This window comes from Poecilia mexicana, unplaced genomic scaffold, assembly GCF_051168715.1.
Source record: "Poecilia mexicana isolate PSO_F unplaced genomic scaffold, ASM5116871v1 scaffold_8, whole genome shotgun sequence".
NCBI lineage: Eukaryota > Metazoa > Chordata > Actinopteri > Cyprinodontiformes > Poeciliidae > Poecilia > Poecilia mexicana.
The window spans coordinates 1,822,427-1,831,509 of record NW_028263377.1 but is presented as its reverse complement, the minus strand read 5'-3'; positions in this window follow the sequence as shown (position 1 = coordinate 1,831,509).

Below are 9,083 nucleotides of genomic sequence, written 5' to 3'. Positions count from 1 at the left end.
GTGGAAGTGGTTTGTTTGTGTTTACATCAACACTGACTGGGTTCCAGCAAAGTTATTATAGTTAAACTAAAACTGACTGAAGAGCAAAAACTGAAACTGGGAAAACATTTTCTTTAACTGAAATAAATAAAAACAGTAATTAATGGGGGAAATTATTATAAAACTTACTGAAATACAGATATAATACTCTTCATTTTCCTGTTAATCTATTCTTTCAGACTGACATGAAATTGATTTTTTTTATTTACTTTTTCCCACACAAGCAGTTTACGTCAGCTGTTAGCAAATTACCGCACTTTATGTTCCTCACGGCGGTACTTAAAACTGTCCGCAAAATGGCGACAGCAAAAGCTGGGACAAAGTGCCAAAGTCAGATGATTGTTCCAGAATAATTTAACTGAAAATTGGTTATATAGGTATAATCACAATACTTTGACTTTTTGTGTTCTGCATCTAAAGATTAAAGTATAAAACAACTCAAACTAGTACTATAACTAATAAAAACTAAGTAATTAAAGCTGCAGTAACTTTTATAAATGTTTTTTGAATGTATTTTTTTAAAACTCTCCATGTCATGACATGACATGCAACGCTCCAGAAAACAACCAATCGGATCCAGGAGGAGGGACTTAGTGTTGTTAATCATCCTCATGTACTCGCTGCTAAATGTACTAATGGCAGAGAAACAATTTGTCGTTACAGAAAAACTGTTTATCTGTGTGGCTATGCTAACTAGCCTTAGCATTCATAACATTTAAGCCATCTGAGAGCAAGGGGGTAAGAGGATGAGATTTTGATTGACATTGCTAAGACCCGCCTCCCAGCTCTGATTGGTTGTTTTTAGTTGGAGCTGGGAGATGGCAGAGGAGCTCAATGTTTCACATTTCAGTTTTTGGTAAATTATCTGTCTTCTACCATATTGTCATGATATGGTAACAGTTTAAAAACATGCAAAAAAAATTTTTTTAAATAAGTTTCATATTACAGTTTTAATACTAATAAAAAACTAGCAACAAAATACAACTAAACTATAATGGAGGGAAAAAGTTTCTGTAAACAAAATTGTCCTTCAGAAAAAGGGCTAGCTGAGACCAAAACTCAAGACTGAAGACTTCTGTCATCCAGTTTTCTGTAGAAAAAAAATAAAAATACTAAATCATACAAATTAAAATGATTGAGTTTGTTTTAATTTATCATGCGATTAATTGACTTATTGATTATTAGGTTTACATGCTGCATAGCAGCAGGTTAACTCATTTTTATTTTAATGTTAAACCATTTAAGTCACAACTTTCAAACTTAAGGCCCGGGGGCCAAATCTGGCCCGCCGTAGCTTTTTTTGTGGCCCTCTAGACTCCAAATTACACCAGTAAGTCCCTCCAGTTTTTCACAACCAATCCGTAAAGTTAAAAAAGTCAATAGATCCTCTCATTTGTTCTGATTTTACAGCAAAATTTTCTCAAAATTGGTCAAAATATTGGGTTTACGTGACTGCTATCAGTCTTATTTGATGTCAAGTAATAAAAAGTCACATTTAACAGCATATATAGGCACCAATATTTTAAAATTTCCTTACAAATATTTCTAATTTAGCACCACAAAATCTATTATTTTGATTGCCAAACACCACAAAAGGAATCACAAAATCCTGGAGGGACTGAGCAGTGTGAAGATATTATTTAATTGTAAAAAAAAAAAAAAAGTTATTGAATGCGGAATAAACAGCTGTTTAACAGTTTGATGGGTTTTATCTATGTATTCTGGCACAATCGGCCTTTTAAGAACATTATGAATTTTGATTTGGCCCAAAATGAAACTGAGTTTGACCCCCTGATTTAAGTGGATGCGTTGGAACCAGTAAATGTCTGCCGGCCCAGACCAGACGCTACCAAAGCCGGGTTCTGTTTCACTCCGGTTCTCAGATGTCCAACCCGCCGGTGTTGGTTGCTGATAAGCTTAGCAGATGAAGGTCACACGAGACCTGAGCCTCACGCGACGTGACAAGCGCCACATGTCCTGAAAATAAAAAATAAAATCCACGTCCTCAACCCGCCGCTAGGGGGCTCCAGACACCAACACCTGCCTGCATCCGGGGAAACCCAGTCACCTCTCTGCTGCTGCAGCGTTTACAAAATCCGCCCATTGCGCCTCTTATAGGCATGAAGCGCAGACCTGATCTGGATTAAGCTGCTTATGTAAGAAACAGGGCAGACTGTACTGTGATGGAAACAGAGGACAGTTTGTTGTGAATGAACTCCGCCTGACGTGACCGGGTCAACCGCAGTAACGAGAGCAACAAAAACATCTAGTTGGATGGATGTGGAGGCACTTTTCTGCTTTAATTAAGCAAGTTGCATAAATAAGAGGCAGTAAGTTTGAAAACAAATCATTAGGGACGCAGCTAGTAATTATTTTTGTAGCTAATTGTTCTGACCATTCATTAGATTTTTTTTTTTTTAAATGGCACATTCTACAGATTTTTCATTACAATTTTAATGAAAAAGATGCAAATAAACAATTCAAGTTACTTTTATAAATAAGAAAATAAATATTTTATAGCCTAAAATGCAAAATCATAGCATTCCCTTAGTATATGCTTGATCATTTAGATAAATTGATTCATTTTTGTACTAACCCGTTGCTAATTGGATAACAAAATAGGACAATTAGAACCAAAAATGCCACTTGAGGAGCTTTAGGTAGAACATACTGATAGATAAGGGCTTTTAAAAATTATTAAAATGATTTTTTTTGTACAGTTTTAGCCTAATTACTGCACTGAATAAGTTATTTTCTCAGAAGTTGTACTGTTTTTGAGTTTGTATATTCCAGTTAACAATTAATCAATTGCTAAATTAGTTTAAATTTTTTTCAGCCCCACAAAACATGCAGCATAAAATAGCGTTACATTTTGCATAAAATAGAACTTGTTTCTGCTAAAGAAGGACGAGAAAGTGTAACACTTCAGTGAAACAAAATTTAAGATAGACCTGAGCATATTCAACAACAAATATGTTCTAAACACACTAAGTCAAACATTATTTAATGGTCTATCTTTATGTTTCTTTCGGGATTTTGTGTTTCTGGGTAAATTTGTTTAGTCTTCTTAGCGCTGGCCTCCTTCAGTCAAATTAAGCAATTGAATTTTATATTTTGCTTATTTCATGTTGTATTAAACCTTTTCTCTTTTTCCTATGGAATGTAATTTAGAGTAATTTATTAAAATAAAAAGTTAATAGATAGAATAGTATTCATTTGGTGGACATGTTTTAGCTTCTGAAGACTTTAAATATGATAATAGGGGCTCAAACTTGATACGATTCCATTTGCTAGAGAATAAAATATATTATCCTGAGAGTGTTGTTTGTATGGATGCTAATAATAGTAAAAACTATAAGCTAAAGAAACAAATTGCATCCAAGTTGCATCAGAAACCGATTTAGAAACCGAAAGACAGTCATCCTGGGAGATTCCCAGAAACCAAACTGTACAGGCGCAGAAGTAAAGGTGTGATTCACACCACAACCATTTCACTCATCCATATATCAGTGTCTTTTTGTTTGTTTTGTTCTTTTTGTCTCCTAAAATCTATAGGATCTTCTTCACAGAGGAGAAGGTGGCTAGCTGAAAACTCCTTGTTGTAACGGTGGTGTTTATGGTACTTTTATGCTTAAGGATGTATGTTTTATTTTCACGGTGTTTCTTAGATCTGTGGCTAAATACAGAAACACGACATCTGTATGAGGTGTGGATTATTGAAACCATTGCAGCTACACTTGTCTATGATTTCACTTTTGGGTGATGTAACCCTGAGACGTGGTTGCACTATATCAGCATCAATCTCACCTTCCAACGATTCAAAGATTCGAGAAATCCAAACAACGCACAACCTTGAAGGGGTTGTTTGCTCAAAAATGCTGAATACCAAAAAATAAACTTACACCAGGTTTTTCTTTTGTGCCATCTGTCAGAACAAAGCTACGGATAATAATATTAGTTTACGGACAGCCAGCAGAGCTTAATTTGACACTGCTAACTATATTTCGGCTGCAAATGATTTCATTATTAGTCAATCTCACTGCAAAAACAATAAACCTTACTAAGTAATTTAATCTAGTTTCAAGTTCAAACTTGTAATAAGACAAAACTAACATATAACTAACTTTTACATAAGAGCTCATTTTAAATAAATAATTTCTTACTATTGATTAAAAAAGGGTACTAGTTCCACTGGCAGATTATTTCACTTATAAAAAGACATTTAATCTGCTAGTGAAACTAGTACTTCTTCATCAATATTCTGGATTATTTACTTCTATTTATTATTATTTTAAGTGTGCTAAGATATTTTGGACTAGAAATTAGACCAAAAATACTTTATTAGAAGTTTAGGGAAAAAAAAGCTGAGGCATGCAGTTGAACGGTAGGCATATTTTTAAGATTTCAGGCACAAAGAAAGGAAAAGAGCCAGAGCTAATGATGTTTCCAGAAAGGAATAAAGTTGCCAAACCTTTCCCCCATGCCAATGCTTCGAGGAATCCTAACACTAAAATAGCTGTGAGGCTGCTTGGCTGGGATGAACCCACTGACACGAACGTGACCCGCCTGCAGTCACGTTTCAACTGGAGAAAACCCGAAACATTGTCACTGGTTATTAAATCTGACTATCTGGTACTTAATGAAAACATTTGTTATTAAAATATTAATTTTATCCTTAATTTGAGCAGATCCCGTCATGCTGGGGTTATATTTAAATGAATTTGTCCATGTTTGAAGTCAGTCCACCTGAAAGCAGATGTAGTGATCCCACAGGGAAATCCCCCGTTCAGAAATAACAGCAGACTCACCATGTACTGGAATATGTGTGCACTATGAACCTGGACTTAAGTTAACATTTAACAAGTCAGAGAAACAAATCTACTAATCTATTGTAACATCTTTTATGATGAAAAATCTTGTAACTCCATCCTGGTTGGACCAACATAAAAGAGCTAAGAGTATTTGTCTTGTTCAGAAAATACATTTCATTGAATACGATAAAAATTATGATGGTTCAATCAACAGATTATTGAAAATTACTCTTCAATAGTCAAACCAAAAGTAGTGAACTCAATGCTATTTATTAGTGAGACGCAATGAAGTCAACTTTATTTGACCGGTCTTCTTAGAATTGATCAACTTTCTTTAAACATGTTATTTTCTCGTAATTGACTCGGCTTTTGGTCCAAAAATTTCAGAAAGAAATGTTGGAGAGATTCCAAATAAGCTTTAATCTTTTATTTAAACTGTTTTAGATGTAAGTTTGTGCATCAAACTCTGCTAAAGTTTCAATCATCTGACTTTAAACCGTCACAACCCATTAAAGGAGGAGCGTCAAACTCATCTTTACTTCGGGTCACGACAAGATCATGAATGTCCTCAAAGATATATGATATTTCTGAAATGGGCAGTATTATGTATATTCCAGGCACAATCAAGTAACTATGTTATTTTCAGTTGTTAAAAATGTTTCATTTTATCAAATATGACTTTGTAATTTGACGCCTCTGTCTCTTTAAAAAGCTCCTGCTCTTTGTAAAAAGTATGTGTTTGGTGTGCAACTTGTTGAGGAACATTTGATCAGATATCAATGGAGGTAAAGTTGCATATCTAACCTTTTTAGGATAATAAATCACAATTAAATTAAACCTTGCTCATTACATCATTCTTTCTAGATTGATTAAAGTTGTTTGTTGTATCACCATCAGTTTCTCCTTCATTCACATGATGAATGAGCAGAAATGTATATGTCCTCTGCGATATATTATAGCCTGTAAGACTTTGAAAATCCACAATAAATGTAAAAATGTGTGTCCAGTTCTTGTAAAGCTGGATTGCCGCCTTTCTAAAGCCCTCAGTCTTTTTTTTTTTTTTTTTTTGCCTAAATCACTGTTGGTGAAAACAACTTAGGGCATTATGTCATCCCATCACTCAGTTTCATAAAATTACTATGAAAGTAAGGGTATGTAAACGTCTGACTGGTATTACACTTATATTTTTTAAATCTTCATTAGCAATAGCTCTACAGCCAATAGGAATAACTCAATATATCTATATAAAATGTGAACATATTTCTATTTAAGTTGCAGCTTTAGTGTTATTTCTACAAGGATATTCACATTGGATGCACATTCCACGTTTCTCCTCCTTCAGGCAAGCTCGGGGAGGATGGAAAAAGTAGGTTTTGACACACAAATATATATTTTAAAGAAACCACATGATGTAACGTTGTGCTCCAGTAACATCACCCACTGAAATGACCTCATAGCCTGCTGCAGCCCGATCCTTTTACAGGATTGTCCCTCCCTTGTTCCCTGGCAGCGTTTGCTTTGCTTGTTACGTGTGAGATGAACCAAACCCAACCCTGCCGTTTGCTCGTCCCTGCCCCCACCTTTCTGTGTTTTTCCCCTGCTGGAATGTACCAGACAGCCTTGGAGCGAAAGCTCTGCAGCAGCTCCAAGACGCGAAAGAGAAACAAGGGAGGAATTCATGGCAGCCTGCGGCCAATAAAAACTAACAGATGCTCGTCCAGTTTTGATTTTACACGCCACTGACCCCGAGTGTTGTTTTCCCGGTACAGTGTGGCCAGTTTTACAGTCGGAAGAGGGTTTGGGACATTTTGTGACTCAGCACACACCCAAACGGCTCTGTGGGGTGTGAGTCATGCATATGGTGGCGAAGCTTCTGCAAAACCTAGGAATCAGGGACGTGATTAAAAGGAGGCTATTCCTCTTTTGAGAGTTTACAAAAACAAAAACAAACTGCTGCACTGAAAAAAAGTAGTCAAGTCTCTAATGCAATTTAGTTCCCTTGAATTAAGACAAAACTTACAAGTAACCTTTCAGCAAGATAAAGTAAATAATTGCTCAATATTGATGAAAAAGTATTGGTTTCAATGGCAGATTATTTCACTTATAACATGGGGAAATGTTTTATAAGTGAAAATAAAATCTGCCATTGGAACTAGTACTTTTCCATCAATATTAAGCAATGATATATTAAAATAAGTTACTTTATCCTCCTGAAAAGTTACATGTAAGATAGTTTTGCCTTATTTCATGTGTTCTAAGATATTTGGACAAGAAAAATACTTGGTGAGATTTTGTGTTTTTGCATTGTGGTTCAGAGAACCATATTAAATTCAGACTTATAACATGGGAAAATGTATTGTTCCACTTGCAGAATATTCACTCATAACTACTTTCTCATCAATATTATGGAATTATTAACTTAAAACAAACTCTTATAGCTTGATGAAAAGTTACTTGTGAGTTAGTTTGTTTAGGATGTAAATTTGAGGCAATTAAGGATACATTTTACCCATTTGTATTCCCAGTTTGAATGATCATATGATGTTTATAAACTTTAGGAAGAAGAATAAAATGCTGAAGCTTAAATTTAATACGATTCTCTGAACCACACTGCAAAAACATGAAATGTTACTAAGTATTTTTGATCTAGTTTCTAGTGCAAATGTCTTGGTACACCTGAAATAAGACAAAACTAAATTGTAAGTAACTTTTCAGCAAAGAATAGAAGCTCGTTTTAAATCAATAAGTCTTAAAAAGTACTAGCTACAAGTGAAATAATCTGCCAGTGGAACAATACATTTTTCCCATACTATAATCCATAAAGTAAGAATAATGGTTTGGATGCATTTATCAAAATACTAAATTTAATGTCATCCTTTCATGATGAGAGTATTTTAATATCTGACCGCCGATTTGCCCACAACAGTGATGCAATGAATATTGACATTGTTTAAATCTAATTAAGCCTAAATGCATTAAAAATAATGTTCTGTGTTCTTTCAGATGACAAACAGCTCAGCTTCATTACTCCAGAAAAAGAAGAAGCAATCCATCTGATGGCTGATTCCTCAAACTGAAATGAAAAAAACAAAAACAAAACAATCATACCCGAATATTTTGTTATGAGTGGTTATGTAACAAGATCGCAGTGTGATTTCAACACAAAGCGTTTCTTGAATCTAAATGGGAACAATGCTGCTGCAGAAATCTGCTCCAACTCAGAGTGAGAGTGGATTCCAGGAATGTTCCAGATCCAGAAGGCTGCAGCAATGCTCCTTTAAAGCCAAAGCTCATCTGCTACAACCAGAGGCTATGTTTATGTGTCTTCTCCTCTGGAAGCAGCTTCCTTTTTGGTATCATGTTGCTAAACAGGAGGAGCAGGCACACTGGACACTCTGGGTCTCTGTGACCATCCAACTTGAGAGCAGTATGCAGATTATTGTAACAGAGTAAGGCTTTTGGCTGCATGCAGATCACTGATCTCCTTGGCCTTTCAGTGTGTTTTGTACACGCCTGAAGTGAATCCTATGAATGCATTTGCACATACGGAAGTTGTGAACAGCTTCACTCATGCCTGCATGTGCTGAACTGTTTGTACTGGAGGAATATTTTTGCAACAAACAGATTCTATGAATCCTGCAGCCGTGTCAGTCATCATCTAACGATCTGAAATCCAAACAATTTGACTTTCATTGTTATAATGTCCTGATTGCTGCACACTTCAGATGCCAGAGTCTGGAAAATAAGCTCTGTAGATGTTTTGAACCTGAGAAATGTTTATCAATCTATCAAGGTAGATCGTGGTTTTTAAAATGTTATTGTTTCAGAACCGCTAAAATGTGTTGTGATTTGATTACAGTTTAAAGTTTGCTATCTAAAGCAACATAACAATACTACTCCTGCACCCACTGTAAACTTGATTTTCCCTCATTTGCAACAAACTCAAATTTGACTCTTTTCAAAATAATCCACAGTTGTCAAGCTATTACCAGATTGTCTGTAAAGCAGCAGCCTGCAGGCTAGCTAGCCCAGCTAAAGTAAAGACAATAATAGCAAACATGTATAATATTCTGCACAATAAGCACTTATAAATTATCAGATAATGTAATGCCTTTTTAAATCTGTATTTTTGCTCAGGTTTGCATCAAACAACATAGAAGCATCCGACTTTTACTCACCAGAAATAGGGACCAAACTTCCAGAAAACTACAAAACAGCTGAAACACTGAGTTC